Raw genomic sequence first — 15,506 nt, forward strand, 5'->3', positions numbered from 1 at the left:
TAAAAAAAGCAAAAAAGTATATATATATATATATATATATTGTAGCGATAATTGGGTCGTCTTTTGGACGAATTAATAATCTGGACGTTACAGAGGTAAATTGTAGTTACCTCGATAACCTCTGGGGCACCACGTTGAATTTGCTTGTTAACAGGAGCAACCAACGACCAAAATCCTTCTTTCATCAGTCATTGATAATCTAAAGTCGCCACACTCGATATTCAGTGGTTCGTTGTACTAACAAAAGAATAATAATCCACTCGGAAACACAGATGACTTAGGCGGAATAAAGTTTATAAAACATGCATTTATTCACGATTGCTACACTACAGAATCAAAATACTGCCTATCTAACTATTCTACCGTCAGAAGAAGAGAAATAAAATAAAGCGAATGAAAATAAGGAAGGAATGCGAATGAATAAAGAAACAGGGAAAAGAGAAAATTTGACCTGCCAGATTTGTGATGTTTCAAACGTAAGTGGCACACAGTGGATACGCCGAGGTAGAAATCAAGCGCACTTACGAGCCCTGGAGTTGCGTAGCAACGAACAGAAGTGGCGGCCTTTTTGACAAGGGGGAAAAAAAAGAGTCAATGTTCGTTGAAAAAGGCAAGAAAAAAAAATAAAAAGAAAAATTATTCCACAGGTGAGCACGGGGAAGCCGCAAAGGGGCCTGGCGTCGTTGCGCGGCTCGTGCCTTGATTGGTCGGCGATCCGGCGAGGTTGATCCTCGCCGAGGTTGGTTCTGCTGGGCAGCTGTCCGAGCTCAGGTGTTGCAGCTCGGTCAGTACGCGCCTGCGTACGGGGAAGGCCAGCCGTTGGAGGTGAGCTAGCACCGCGGCGGGGCACCACCGACTAGCAGTTGAGGTGCTGAGCGGCTGAGGTGCGCAACCTTGAGTCCGGGGTACGTTGCAAGTGTACCCCGGGGCCGCGAAGGTCGGGCGGGTAAGCACCGATAGTGGAACAAAAAAAAAATAAACAAAAAAACAAAAGAGTCTTTAGTCAGCGTTGCAGTTTGCACTTGCTTTGGCGTGGCGTGGCGCGAGGATCCGATCTCGTTAACGGATCCTGCCAGGAAAGAAAAAGCCACGTGGTTTGCAAGTTTCTTAGACAAAAGAGTTCGAGCAGCCTGGCTGGCCCACTTGCAAGTCGGGCCAGAGTTTTTGGAAGAGGCTTGTGAGAGCAGGAGGGCAAAAAAGAAGAGTGGGCAAAAAAAGAGAGAACGGGCAGTGGTCTGCTCGTGTTTTTATAGTCTCTGGGTGGGGCGAGCAGGTGAAGGCACACCCTTCTGTTCGCTCGCGCAGACTCTCAGAGGAAAATTATTAAAAAGATTAATAATTTGGCATTAAATTTGGTCAGTCTGGCAAATCAGTTTTCCCACACAACCCGTTTAACACACATTGTAATTAATGCATCATAAACTAACTTGTGAGGTAACTTCTACTTGTCTAATCTGACTGAACTGAGAGACATTGATTATCTTTCATTCTTTATGGAGTACACATGAAATAGGATGTTCATACACACAAAGATATAACATGAATCATTCGTAGTTCAGTTGTCTGTCAAGAATTATCATGATATAAATGTGTAAAATGCGGTTACTTATGTGAATTGTCACTAAGGATAGTTCCAAGTTTCGCCACTTGGAGGTGTTGTTGCTCCATCTAGACGTTCCAGGAAGGGCGAGGCGCCAGAGTATCCTTTTGTGATTGATAAGAAGTCATGAACATTCCTTTGATCGGTCATTTGTGTATTCCAAACCATTGGAGCCATTTGTTCGGGCTCCGAGCAGACTGCTGGAAATACACTCCTTTGGCAGACGCATAAATTCCTTTGTCACCTGGTCAGCGGCTTCAAAAGAGTTTTGTTGGTGGCAAGGACCACCTGTAGAGCTGACCAGGCTGGATCCTGTCTGGGCATTGGCATATTCATGCACTGCAGAGAATTTGCTTCAAGAGAAGCAAACTAAAAAAAAATTAGAGGGTGGAATGGACCTAGGCAATAGTTGTTACAGACCCCCCTTCGTCAAGCGGGATGAATCTTCAGGATGTCCAGGTTGGCGGGTCCAGATGATGCGTGGCCAGGGTCCAGGCCACGGTCAGACGGCCGGAGTCCCACTCACGCTCTGCTGCAACACTCAAGACATACCACTGGTGCCACTTTTCCCTAACCTCTGCCTGGTTATGTGTATGCAGGGTACGTCTGTGTGTTTTCAATGTGTCTCTATGTGTATTCAGTTAACAGTGTGTCTAACTTGGTACTGTGTCAGCTAACTGAGGGACTCGGGTCCCAAAACAGGCGCGGGCCTGGGAAAGACGCAAGACGCGAAATTCCAAACAAAAGAAAAGGAAGAAAACTTTTCCTAAGGCTATAAGGCTAGTATCATATTATGAGTAACTAGGGGAAACGAACAGCAAATTAAAGAAAAGAGAGAGAGAACGAGAAAAGAGGCTGTCGCCTTCTAAAACTCAAAAACCCGGGACTATACTCAGGCCATAACTCTCTTATAAAGACGGGGAGGTTGTCTCGGGCACCTGCGTGTCGGTGCAAATCTCCACCCCTGGGGGTGTTCGTCAAAAAAAAAAAAAAGTCTTAGGTCGGTTAGCGCGACACTATCGTTGCTAGGTACTTAGCTATCGCGTCTTCCTATGGCGTAATTAAACACCCAAAAAGTCGTGCGTTATCCAAGAATAACTGAAGGGAAAAGGGAAAGAAAGGGAGGAGGGGAGAAAAGGGAGCAAAAGGAAGGAAAAAAAAAAAATAAAAAATCAGAGTATCCTTGGCAGTTGCGCTAGACTAAGGGAAGGAAGGCAAAGGGGCTTAGTTAGATTAGCTAGACTCACTAACGCTTTAAAAAGAGTACTCTGACCTGCTTTTGAAGGCCTTAAGTACGGGGGAGCTTTTCATGGCTAGCAAAAACTGATTTCACGCAGCATACCATTCATAAGTATCATAACACCTTGAGTGTACATAATCTTTTGAATTTGAGTTGCAAATCATTTTGTAGTTGTCTAGTCTAGTTCTGCATAATGCTATCGGTGTTACAGCTAGGACCGTATCCTTAAGTGTTGCACCAAGCGTCTGCAAATAAGTAGCAAAACACAGTATGCTAACCTCTCGCAATCAACAAAGACAAGCGGATTAGCGTCGCTCGGTATGGTATCACTGAGGGGTTCGGTAGGTGCAGCGGGGTGTTGACCCCCCTTTTGCACGTGTGATACTTTCAAACATCGTAGTCAGCGAGGTCGGTCGGCGGAATTTGGCACGTCTGTCGAAGGTGGCGGTTGGGTCGCTGACTCGGAGTCGGCTGGTGACCCCCCTTTGTCAGTTCCGCACGTATGCTGGTCCTGAGATTCGCTCGATCGCGTTCTCAGACGTTCAAACCCGCAGTGACTTTTGATCTGGTTTCGGTGGACCCACCTCAGTTGGTCCCCCTGACGTCCTTTATTCATCCTAATTTGATAGGCGACGGGTGACAGTTTGTCGACGATTTCATGTGGTCCTGACCACCGGGGAAGAAATTTTCGGGCGATGCCCCTCTGGGCACGCGGAGTATTAGCATTTGGTTGCGCGAACAAGTAATACCATACTCGATCACCTATTTCAAACTCGGTTTGTGAGGCTTTCCTATCGTAGTAGGTTTTCTGACCTTCTGCACTTTGCTTAAGCCGTTGTTGGGCAAATGCAAACGTGGCTCGGAGGTGGGCTTGCAAGTCCTCCACGTACTGGGAGGCCGTGTATGCCGTGGCTAGGTTTGTTTCGCCTGGCTGGTACATCAGGTGCAGGGGGAGCGTCATTCGCCGTCCGGTCATCATTTCAAAAGGGGCCACCCCTGTGGATTCGTGAGGGGTGGCTCGAATTGCCATGAGGATCAGTGGGAGTCGGGTGTCCCAGTCCCGATGGTTGGAAACAACAAACTTTTTCAGCAAATTTACCACGGTGCGATTAGTCCGCTCCACCTGTCCTGATGACTGCGGGTGATGGCTAATGTGCAACTGGGCCTTGATTCCGAGCATTTGCCAAAGTTGTTGCATTACCTCGGCTGTGAAGTGGGTTCCCCTGTCTGAGTTAACCCGTGAGGGCAACCCAAAACGGGAGAACACGTGGTTCATCAGCAGGCATGCAGTGGTGTGTGCGGTGTCGTTTGGAGCGGGCAGGCATTCTACCCACTTGGTGAACGCGCAAACTACTGTGAGAAAGTATTTGTTCCCTCTCAGAGATCTGACCAGTGGTCCCACCCAATCAATTTGGAGATCAGACCATGGGAAGTTGACTCCTTTCTGTTGGAGTGGTGCTCGGTGACTCGGGTTTGCTGGCTGAAACTGGCAGCAAACCAGGCATCCTTTGATGTAGGTTGCTACATCATTATGCATGCGCGGCCAGTATGCCACCTGTTGTAGTGCGGTGACAGTGGCCTTGAATCCGCGGTGGCCTGCATAAGGCGCGTCGTGGGCGTATGTTAGCAAGACCCCCCTTTGGCTCCGTGGAACCACCAACCGCGGGGCAGGTGGAGACCCGGAGTCATAAACCAGAAGGCCCTTAACGAGACGCAGCCTTTGCAGCACGGAGAGCAAGTCTCTGAAGTCGCTGTCGTCACTCAACGCGTCAGGCGACACGGGGTTGGCGACAGGATCAGAAAGGTGCTGAATTATTTTGAAAAGCGCGGGGTCGCCGGCTTGTTGGGCGACCAAGTCGGAGGTTCGGACGGGCGGTACGCACGCCACGGGCCCCGTAGGGGTTTGTGTGGGGGCGTCGCGAGACTCAGCGGCGGCCGCAGCGCGGCGGCGCGTGAGAACGTGGACCTCCAGGGTGGGCTGGGTGGGCAGCCAAGCTGTATCAAATGTCCAAGGAGTCCCGTTGAGGGCCCCTTGTTTGGCTAACGTGTCCGTTAGGTCGTTAAAATGTTTGTCAGGTCCTGGGACTTTTGAGTGTCCCCGGACCTTTTTCCAATAGACATGCATATCATTGGAGGAAACCAAATGGTCGCATGTCAAAATGAGGTCGCGGTGTTTAACGGGTTTCTTCGCTGACGTAAGGAAACCATTTCGACGCCACACCGGTAGATGACAGGTGAAGGCGAGGCGGGCATAGTTTGAGTCAGTGCAGATAACCAGCACCGTGACACCGTGTTCAACTGCTAATTTGAGTGTAATCAGGATGCCAGCGATTTCCGCATATTGAGAAGAGTGGGGGCCCAATTGGAATAGCAGTGGTTTGCACGGTGTGTCGTCGACCCAAGCGATGCCCACCCCAGCCTGCAGCTGGGTTTGGTGGTGGTAAGAGCAGCCATCCACGTAAGCTGTAGGCATGTCTTTGCAGACATGTTCCTCAAAATAGCGGTGACGCGTGAATTCCGGCATCGGTGCCACGGCGACGTCTGTCGGCGGGGTCGGGGAAGTTGACACACAGTTCTGGCAAATCGCTAGATCGGTACCCAGTGGTAACTTTGCGTTTTTCGCGTACCGGACTCGAACATCGTAACTTTGTAACGCCATAAGCCAGCCGGCAATGCGCGCGTTCGTTACGACACCGTCTCGAATGCGTTGGTTGTTAAGAAAAGTAACCGGATGATGGTTAGTATCAATCGTTACTTTTTGACATCCAATGTAGTTTGAGAAATGTTTGATTGCCCATACTGTGGAAAGCAGGGCTTTTTCGCAGTCGGAGTATTTCAACTCAGGGCCGTTCAACGTTTTACTGGCGTACGCCACGACGCGTTTATCCTGGTCGTACATTTGGTATAGACCCGCACTCAAACAATGGTCGGAGAATCCTGCTTCCAAGAAAAATTCCTTGTTGCTATCGGGGTACGCGAGACAGGGAGCGGAGCCCAGCTTTTGTTTTAGCATATTCATCGCGTTGTTTTGTTCGTCACCCCAATCGAAGGGCGTGTCTTTCTTCAGCAGGTTAGTAAGAGGGCGTGCTATGTCAGCAAAGTGTTCAATGAACTGGCGCGAATAGTTGCACACGCCAAGGAAGCTGCGCAATTTTGACACATCGGTGGGGGTTTTGATGTCAAGAAGGCCTTGAATACGGCTGGATTGTGGTTCAATCCCGTTAGGCCCAACCAAGATCCCCACGTAGTTGACCTTCGTGCGACACCACTGGCCTTTCAGGAGGGACAGTTTGGCGCCTGCAGAAGACAGCTGTCCAAGAACGTGGTCGATTTCCATCAAGTGGTCATCCAAAGAGGAGCTCCTCATCATAATGTCATCGACATAAATGAGGTTGCCCCTGGCGGCGGCGTCAGGGCACGCCTTGTTGAGGAAGATGTTGAATTCGGCTGGCGAGTTGGCGTAGCCGAAAGGACACCGGTTGAAAGTGTACTGTTTGTTGCCAAAGGTGAATGCCAACTTGTATTGATCCCTGGGGTCTACTGGGATCGTCCAGAACCCCGAAGCCACATCGATGGTGGTGAAGAATTTGGCGTCTCGAACCTTGGGAAGTTCCTGTTCAAGTTGTGTCATGGGCCATCGCGAAAGAGGAACCTGTTGGTTCAGCTTGCGATAGTCAATGGTTGGTCTCCATGTGCCGTTTGGCTTCAAGACTGGCCACAATGGAGCCGAATAGGTGCTGTTACAGGGGCGAATGATGCCCTTTTCCAGCATGGCGTCGATAGTCTTCTGTACTGGTTCGTAAGAAACTATCGGAATCTTGTACTGGCGCACGAAAGTTGGAGGAGCGCCGGGCTGAGTCGGGATGCGGACTACATGTAGTGCCGTCAACCCGCAATCCAAAGAGTCCTTGGCGAAAGAGGGTGTGTATTTCATTAACACGGTGCGCAACCGTTCGCGGTCCTGTTCGGACCGGAGCGCGTCGGCGCGGTGCAGAACTTCTTGGAGGTGCTCCTCGAACTCTGGGTACGGTTGAAGGTCCCCATTTGGAGTCGTGGTTGGTTGAGGTTTCTCTGGGTTTCCAGAGGGAATGCTCGAGGGCGTTGGAGGCAACGCGCTCAAGGCATAAATCACCAGTTGTTGGTCTGTCCCCAGGTCCACTCGGGCGATGTCTTCATCGTTGGTGGGACCGGCAGGGTTGACCGTAACAAGCTGAGATGGCCTGGTGAGTCTTCGGCCACCGGGGTCTTCAGTCAAGAACAAGTCAGATGGGATGTGTCCAACCACAGGCACCGTTAGAGTGAAGTCGTGGAAGTCGGAACGGATGAGCAGGCCCAGACGGGTCGCTTTTGGTATGCGAACGTCGTACGAAAGGGGGTTGTGAACCAAGATCAGAGTGGTGAGGGAGGCGTCCACGATGGGCGTGGCCTCCAAGAGTAACGACAGGTTCATGAACTCCGAAGAAGGTTGGAAGAAAGCGGAGCGAGCATTCAAGACCTGGTTAGCTCGTGTCACCAAGCGAACCGGAATGTTGATCGTGGTCGCCGGAGCGATCACTTCATCCTCATTTAAGACTTCGCAAGCATCTGGGACGGTCTGTCCGGACTTCATGTTTGGAAGACTGGGAACACAAGCTAGAGGTTCCGAGTTGGTGAGGGACCACAGTACGTTGTTGATGGTGTCCACCTGGACGGCAAGACGAACAAGCAAATCTGCACCCACGAAAAGGGTGTGAGGCGCATCCGGGACAACCAAGAAGTAGTGGGTCAGTGAGTGTTGCTTCCACTGAAGGTTTAAAGCGCACACGCCCACTGCGGTTATTGTGAGAGGAGGTTCCGTGTTCAACGGAAACCGGCAAGACTTGGAGACGAAAAGAATGTTTGGGTCAAGATCTCGCAAGTTGTCAGCGAATGCTGCAGAAATGGCTGATTTGTCAGCCCACAAGGCGAGGACGGCGTCAAGAACAGGTGCACCTTGCACGTGGACACCTCCGATGATGCGCGGGGCGTACCCTGCATCAGGCGGGGGTGGGTCAAGGTCACAAAGAAAGGTGTCGTGGCTTCTCAGCCGGTCCTTTGTCGGGGACGCGAGGGGTCCTGCCTTGGACTGTGTCGTGTCCCAGCTCCCTGTGGGGGCGTCTGCTTCCCCGTGGGGTGGCTGCGCCCGAGTCACAGTGCAGAGCTGAGCCTGGTCAGGGCCCGAAGGAAATGTCGGCAGGGCCTGCCGCACCTGGGCCCAAATCTGGAGTCTCTGGTAGTCTATGATGGGTTGGAAGCGGAACAACAGGTCTTGGCCAATAAGAAGGGGGACTGACTCAATGGGTCCCACATAGACTGGATGGATGAATTCCATGGGGCCAATGGACCAGTGTACCATCGCGACAGATTCCAGCTTTGTGTTAGTAGGTGAGAAAGCGCTAACGGTGAGTGGGCACCGCCGTAGGCGGAGCGGTCGACTGTTAGCTTGTGACGCGGCGCGGAGTTGTTCGAACACCGTGTTGGACATCACCGTGATGTCCGCGGCGGGATCTACAAGGGCTTCGTAGGTTAGAGCTCGCTCCAGGGTGACGCTCAGATAGAATTTACGAGCCATCCCCCTGGTGGTGAGGTCACCTAAAAGCTGTTGGAACGGTCTCACGTCATCGGTTGATCGCGATACATGCGGGTCTGCTGTATTTGGATCAGCCTGCAGTACCAATATTGTTGAGTCAGAAGGCAGTTTAGTAGGTGTCTGAGTGTCGGCTACTGGAGGCCCCTCTGGTGACCTCTGCTGGTGGGTCACTTCAGTGGGCATCCGGCCGTCGGTTAGTCATAAAGGCGGGTCTTTTGACGAGTCTTTTGACAATTTCAGGAGTGCCTTCAATATGCCGTTGGCAACTGCGTTGTGGTCAGTCTCGGAGTCGGCTTGGCGGTTCCGGGACTCGCGGCAGGAATCGGTTGCTGGCGCGCGTTCGACTTTATCACGTTTTGGATGATAGCGCGAATCGGGCTTACCTTTAGCAAATTTGGAGCGCCGGCGGTCGTCAGCTTGCTTTTCTCCGTCCGATTTCTCGTCACGCGAGTAGTCGGTTTTGGAGCGCGGTTTCCGGTTTCGCGGGGCGCGGGACTGTTTTGACTTTTTTGATTTAGTCTGGTCTTCCCTCGGAGCAAAGGAGCAAGCTCCCTCCAGCTCTGAAGGAGGACCCACGTCCACTTTATAAATTCCTGCGTCGCCTACCTTGGGGGCGGATAATTTTAGCTTTGCATAGCCCCTAGCTGCTAAGTCACGTAGCTGCGAGCTATTCAGTGTCTCAGGACACAAAGCCAGTCCCAAATAGTGGTTAAGGTTTTGTTGGAGGTTTCGGACAAACAATGTTTTAAAACCAGGATCTTCCTCCATGTTGGGCTCGTTATGAGTCCCAAAGTAGGCATCGCGAAGACGACTATAGAAAGCCTGAGGAGACTCCTGCTTTCCCTGTTTGACGAACATGGCAACTTCCATGCCCGACAACCCAGGAGAACCGTCAAACTCGCGTGAGATGGCTTTGTGCAGTGCAAAGGGGTCAGACAACACATCAGCGGGCTGCCGTTCCAGCAGTCTGCTGACTGCTCGGCTGGACGTCATTTTGATCAAGTACAACTTATCTTCCACGGTTGCCATTGGGAACCTCTGGAGATGATAGTTGATGTCTTTCAAATACTCTGTTGTGTTGTGGGACCCCCCTGGTTTCGGTTCGAATTTGGTTATATTTCGAGCCAGCTTGTCCAAATCTTTCCAGGCCACGCCCATTTGTCCCTCCAACGGGGGAGTCGACATGGGTCCACGTTGGAAACTGTCATCACCCGATGGCCCGAAAGCGTGTGGGGAGGCGGCCATTGGAGGTGCCAGGCCTAAAGCGGCGGTGGTCACTGGCGGCGTCCTCCAGGCGGTTCCGGACTCAGGTGGCAGTTTGAGCTGTGGTGCTGTGGCTCTGGGATCAGGAGGTCTGTGTGGGGGTGGAGCTCCCGGCCGGGAGGCTCCTCGGGAGACCTCATGCAACTGCTGCGCGCGTTGTAACTCATGTTTAATATGAGCTAACTCTGTCTCATATTCCTGCTGGCATTGTCGGAGGCGGGTAACCTCGGCTTCAGTCAATGCTAATTTGGTTCGCAGGTCATATGAGCGGTCTACTTCGGCATTACGTTCCTCCCTAAAGGTCTGTACCTGAACTTGGAGGCGCTTCACTTCATCGGTTGACTGAGCTAGCGACGAACTAACCCGAAAGTACTTAGCTTCTGCTAGCCGAAGTTGGTCTTTTGACGGTCGTTCAGTCAAGTCAGTCACCTCTGCTTTTAGTTTGTGAATTTCATTTGCCGCGGATCTCAGCAGTTTTTCTTGCTCTCGATTTGTCTCTTCGGCGGACGCGAGAGCTTGGGTTAACTCACCCATCTTTTGATGGGAGTCGTCAGTGGAAGCAGACTCATCTGCATCACTGCCCAGATTTTCGGCTAGCGCCGCATCTGCGCGGGCTTCTGCCTCATCCAGCTGTGCTTTAACGTCGTCCAGCTGGGTCTCCATGACCTTCACTCGGTCGTGGGCGGCTTCAAGCTGTGCCGTGGCATCACGGCTCTGCTGTCGTGCCATGTCAAGTTGGTGTTTCACTTGACAATCCTCGGCATCGCTCAGCTTCAACTGCGCGGCAAGGTTCAAAGTCAGACATCCGAGCATTCGAATGAGTGACTTGTCCTTTGGGGCTTTTGTCTCAGCGTCGCTCATGAGTTGCGCGAGGTTATCATTTAGCGTATTGACATCCGCATGCCGAATAGACTCAGCGTATCCAGGTAAGAAGTCCTTGGTCAGCTTCTGCACCAGTTGAGCTAAGGTCTCTAAGCTCTCACAGGGGCTGGAAGTCTCTCGGGATGCTGCCATATTGTCAATAGCTTTTAGACGATCAAACTTATACTAGCGTTTAATAGTTAGTTAATTAGCGTACGCAGTTAGCTAACTACCGCTATCAAGTATTATCGTCAACAATACACACTGGGTTCAAATTATCAAAAGGGAAATTGCCACAAAAGCAAAAGATTTGTAGTGGGCTATGCAACCCACAGCTTACACTATAGTTGTGAAAAATCAATTCCAGTTATCAAAACAAACAAAAACAAACAGCAACAAAAATAAAATAATAAATAAATAAAAATGAAAAAGAATAAAAAAATTAATAATACTAACTTCAACTTGATTCACTCAGCAAAGAATAGCTTGAATGAGGGACGGAGTAACTCTGAAATGTTACAGCGGTCAATCCCAAAAGCTAAATCAAAAAAAAAATTCAAAAAATTTTTTTTTTTATTTTTTTATTTATTTTTTTTTTGAAGTCGAGTTAAAAGTTGAAATTAAAATTAAATTAAATAAACAACAAAGCAAAAAGGGGAAAATAAACTTAAAAGGGGTTAATAGTCTTAGTCAAATGACCGATTACAGTGTCAGTACAGTTTTATGCAAATGTCTTGTGGACGGGGTTTTTGGGACACAAAAACTGCAGAACTATACAGAAATGCATTCGAGGTCGAGGAACTACATTTCCCATCGCGAGATGCTGTGACTATCGCGTGACCGGTAGCGAGACTGGGAAAATCTAACATGGCGGCGCTCTGCTGCTAAAATAGAATTAGCTTTATATTTCTAATTAAACCCGAATTTAATGATTAGATAAATTCGATTTTTTTCTTTTCTAAGAAAGATCGGAAATATTATCCAGTGTGGACGACCTCGAACGTTTTATTGACGATCATTTTTATAGCTGCGCGATGGATGAGCCGGCGGCCAGTCGGGATAATCCTTCGAAAAAAAAAAGGAAAAATGACTCGTCAACAGACACGGACGATTTAGCAACCGCCGACGTATCGGTGAGTATGCTGGATTCCATAAATAAAAAACTTGACGTCCTCTGTCTTATCCGCGAGGACGTCAAAGAATTAAAGGCAAGTTTGGAATTCGTTAGCCAACAGGTAAGCGATCTCCAATGCGATAACTCCGAGCTACGCTCCTCTCTCGTCGCTGTCACAGCCGAGTTGGAGACGATTAAAAAGGAAAATAAAATGCTAAAGGAAACGGTCTTAGATGTTCAATCCCGTAGTATGCGGGAAAATCTAATATTCTCAGGTATATCCGAAAATTCTCCAGATAATCCAGAGGGTGAGATAAAAAAATTCATGACATCATCGCTAAAGATCCCACAGGAGACGGTAAATAATATCTCTTTTCACCGTGTACACCGGCTCGGAGCTCGTAAGGGCAATAAGCCCCGTCCTATTATTGCTAAGTTCGAACATTTTAAACATAAAGAATTGGTAAAAAGTAAAGGACGGGAGCTCAAAGGGACATCTTTCGGGATGAATGATCAATTCCCAAGAGAGATAAACGAGCGGCGAAAAGTACTGTTTCCTATCATGAAACAAAATAGACAGGAGGGTAAACGGACTTCGATGGTCGTTGATAAATTATATATCGACGGCCAGCTATTCCGAAACCCAACCTCGACCCCTTGGCTGTTCTAACTGACAATTGGTAGAGCCGAGCATTGTGTGATTATTTGACGTAGGTATATGTATATGTATGTGTATGTATATGTGTATATATGTATATATATGTATATGTATATGTATGTATATGTATGGATAATGGGTTACGAAATAGAATATGAATTTATATTATGCATAGGCTATAAAGTAATAATAATAATAATAATAATAATATAGAAATATATTCTTAAAAAAATAAATTAATAATAATAATAATAATCTCGCTTAGGTCACCATTTACTGGTGTATTGTTATGTTGAATCCCCCACAGATTTCCTTCACACTCACTTCCCCCCACGTTTCTTCACTATTATACTTATCTACTTGCTATCTCTCTCTTTATATAAATTATATAAATTGCCTAATTACTCTTTTGCTATCCTACAATATGTTAATATTAATAAGCAGCTTATATAGATGTATACATAAGACTGAGTCTATATTGCTTGTATGCAGAAATTAGCTCTGGTCTCCTGGAATGTGTGTGGCGCTCGCTCCCAGGCAAAAAGAATAAAAATTTTAGACCATCTCTCAAAATTTAAGGCAGATATTTGTCTCCTACAAGAAACCCACTTACAAAAATCAGAAGAAAAATTATTTATAGATAAAAATTTTAGTCAAGTTTACTCTGCCTCCTATAATAGTAGACAAAGAGGTGTCTCTATACTTATACATAAGAATTTATTCTTTACTCTAAATAATATAGTAACAGATTTAGAGGGCCGATATATTATTATCCAGGTAACTATATTTAATAAAGTATATACAATTGGTAATTTATATGCCCCAAATAATGATGACCCTGATTTTTTCCATGAATTTTTCTCTCGGTTACTCGATTTAGCAACAAATTCTACTATTATTATTGGAGGTGATTTTAACACGGTCTTGAACCCGTTAATAGATCGTTCTAATAATACGATATATACAAGGCGATTACGATCCGCTAAAGTAATAGATGAGTATATGGAGGATTTTGGCCTCAGCGATGGCTGGAGACTTCAAAACCCAACTAAGAAGGAATTTACTTTCTTCTCTGCTGTGCACCGATCATTCTCAAGAATTGATTTTTTCCTTACAAATAATTCTATTGTTGATAAAACTGCTATAAAAATACATTCTATAATTATAAGTGATCATGCACCAGTCTCCCTCACTCTACAAATTGACTCTACCTTTAAACCTCCCCCGATATGGCGTTTTAACATCTCATTACTGAAAGACGTAGAGTTTGATAAAATTATTAGAAGGGAGTGGGCAGATTTTTTGGAAATAAATGACTCTCCAAATATATCTCCATCTCTTCTCTGGGAAGCAGGGAAAGCGGTAATTAGAGGGAAAATTATATCATATTCAACTTATAAAAAGAAACAGGATCAAAAATTAGAAAAATACCTGGAAGATAAAATTAAACAACTAACGGATGAATATGTATTAAACCCAAATAATCAAATATGGATAGAACTACAGAATATAAAAATACAGTTAGATAACATGTTATCTAAAAAGACAGAGTTTATAATACAACAGTTGAGATATAATAATTTTGAACATAATAATAAATCAGGTAAATTCCTGGCAAATCAACTTCAACGGAATCGGGAAAAATCTCTTATAACGGCTATTAAAGATATAAATGGTGAATGCACACAATCACCAGAAGAAATTAACCATATTTTTTATAACTATTATCGAAATCTATACACAGAAATTAATAGACCTAACCCTGAATATATTGAGGAATTCCTAAACAGCTTAAATATACCTCAGTTATCTATTGAACATAAAGATATTCTCGATACCCCGCTTACTATAGATGAGTTGTATCGTGCTTTAGACAGTATGCCTAATGGCAGAGCACCTGGTCCAGACGGCTTTCCGGCTATATTTTTTAAAAATTTCTGGTTAATGTTTGCTCCATTATTTCTAAGAGTAGTAACTGAAATTAAAAGTAAAGGTGATATACGTCAAGATATGAATATAGCAGCAATTAAACTTTTATTAAAGCCAGAAAAAGACCCTACCCTCCCGTCAAGTTACCGACCGATATCACTAATTAATACCGATATTAAAATTATCGCTAAGGCCTTGGCATCTCGATTAGAGACGGTAATCTCGACAATTATTCATAGTGATCAAACAGGTTTTATTAAAGGTCGTCATTCTACTAATAATATTAGGAGACTCTTTAACTTGATTAGTATGTCACAGCGGCATGATAAAAAGGCAGTTGTTATTTCGCTGGATGCAGAAAAAGCATTCGATAAAGTTAACTGGTCCTTCCTCTTTGCTGTCTTAAATAAATTCGGCTTCGGGGAGTCATTCATTCAATGGGTCTCAATATTATATGATTCTCCTAAAGCTACAGTTACTACTAATGGGATTACATCACAGAGTTTTACTTTACAAAGGGGAACAAGACAAGGGTGCCCAATTTCTCCTTTATTATTTGCTATATTTATTGAGCCGCTTGCATTAGCTATACGTCAGGATAGACGGATCCAAGGAATCCACTCCGGGACAATAGAACATAAAATTAATCTATATGCCGATGATATATTACTCTATTTAGAAGAACCTGCTATTTCGCTAGGGGAAGCATTTAAATTAATAACTAAATTCTCTCACTTATCAGATTACTCTATTAACTGGACAAAATCAACATTATTACCTATTACAGAAAATTCATGGAATCCTACAAGTCAGGATCCACACTACTCCTTTCCTACAGGTAATTTAAAATACTTAGGTGTTAAAATTTCACCTAAGTTAACTGAATTAACTTCTTTAAATTTTTCACCATTATTGGATAGTATCCGTAGTGACCTGGAACGCTGGAATAATCTTCCGATCTCTTTAATAGGACGGATAGCTACTATAAAAATGAAAGTTTTACCAAAGATTAATTATTTATTTTCAATGATTCCATTTAAACCTACGTCTAACTGGTTCCAATCGCTGGACTCTGCTATCATAAAATTCTATTGGAATAAAAAAAAAGCCAAAATTAGTCTATCTACTCTTCAGGAAAGTAAATCTAAAGGAGGTTTAGAGGCACCAAACTTTATGTACTATTATCTAGCTAATCAACTACAATATCTTGTGCTATGGACACAACCCAACAGA

The 15,506-nt window shown here is 46.1% G+C and overlaps 1 protein-coding gene across 5 annotated transcripts in view; it reads left to right on the top strand.

Moving 5' to 3' along the window:
• agap1 (ArfGAP with GTPase domain, ankyrin repeat and PH domain 1) overlaps positions 1 to 15,506 on the top strand; it is a 140,759-nt gene that overhangs the window by 38,350 nt on the left and 86,903 nt on the right. The window lies entirely within an intron of this gene.

This window comes from Festucalex cinctus, chromosome 2 (genome assembly GCF_051991245.1).
Source record: "Festucalex cinctus isolate MCC-2025b chromosome 2, RoL_Fcin_1.0, whole genome shotgun sequence".
In the NCBI taxonomy this organism is placed as follows: domain Eukaryota; kingdom Metazoa; phylum Chordata; class Actinopteri; order Syngnathiformes; family Syngnathidae; genus Festucalex; species Festucalex cinctus.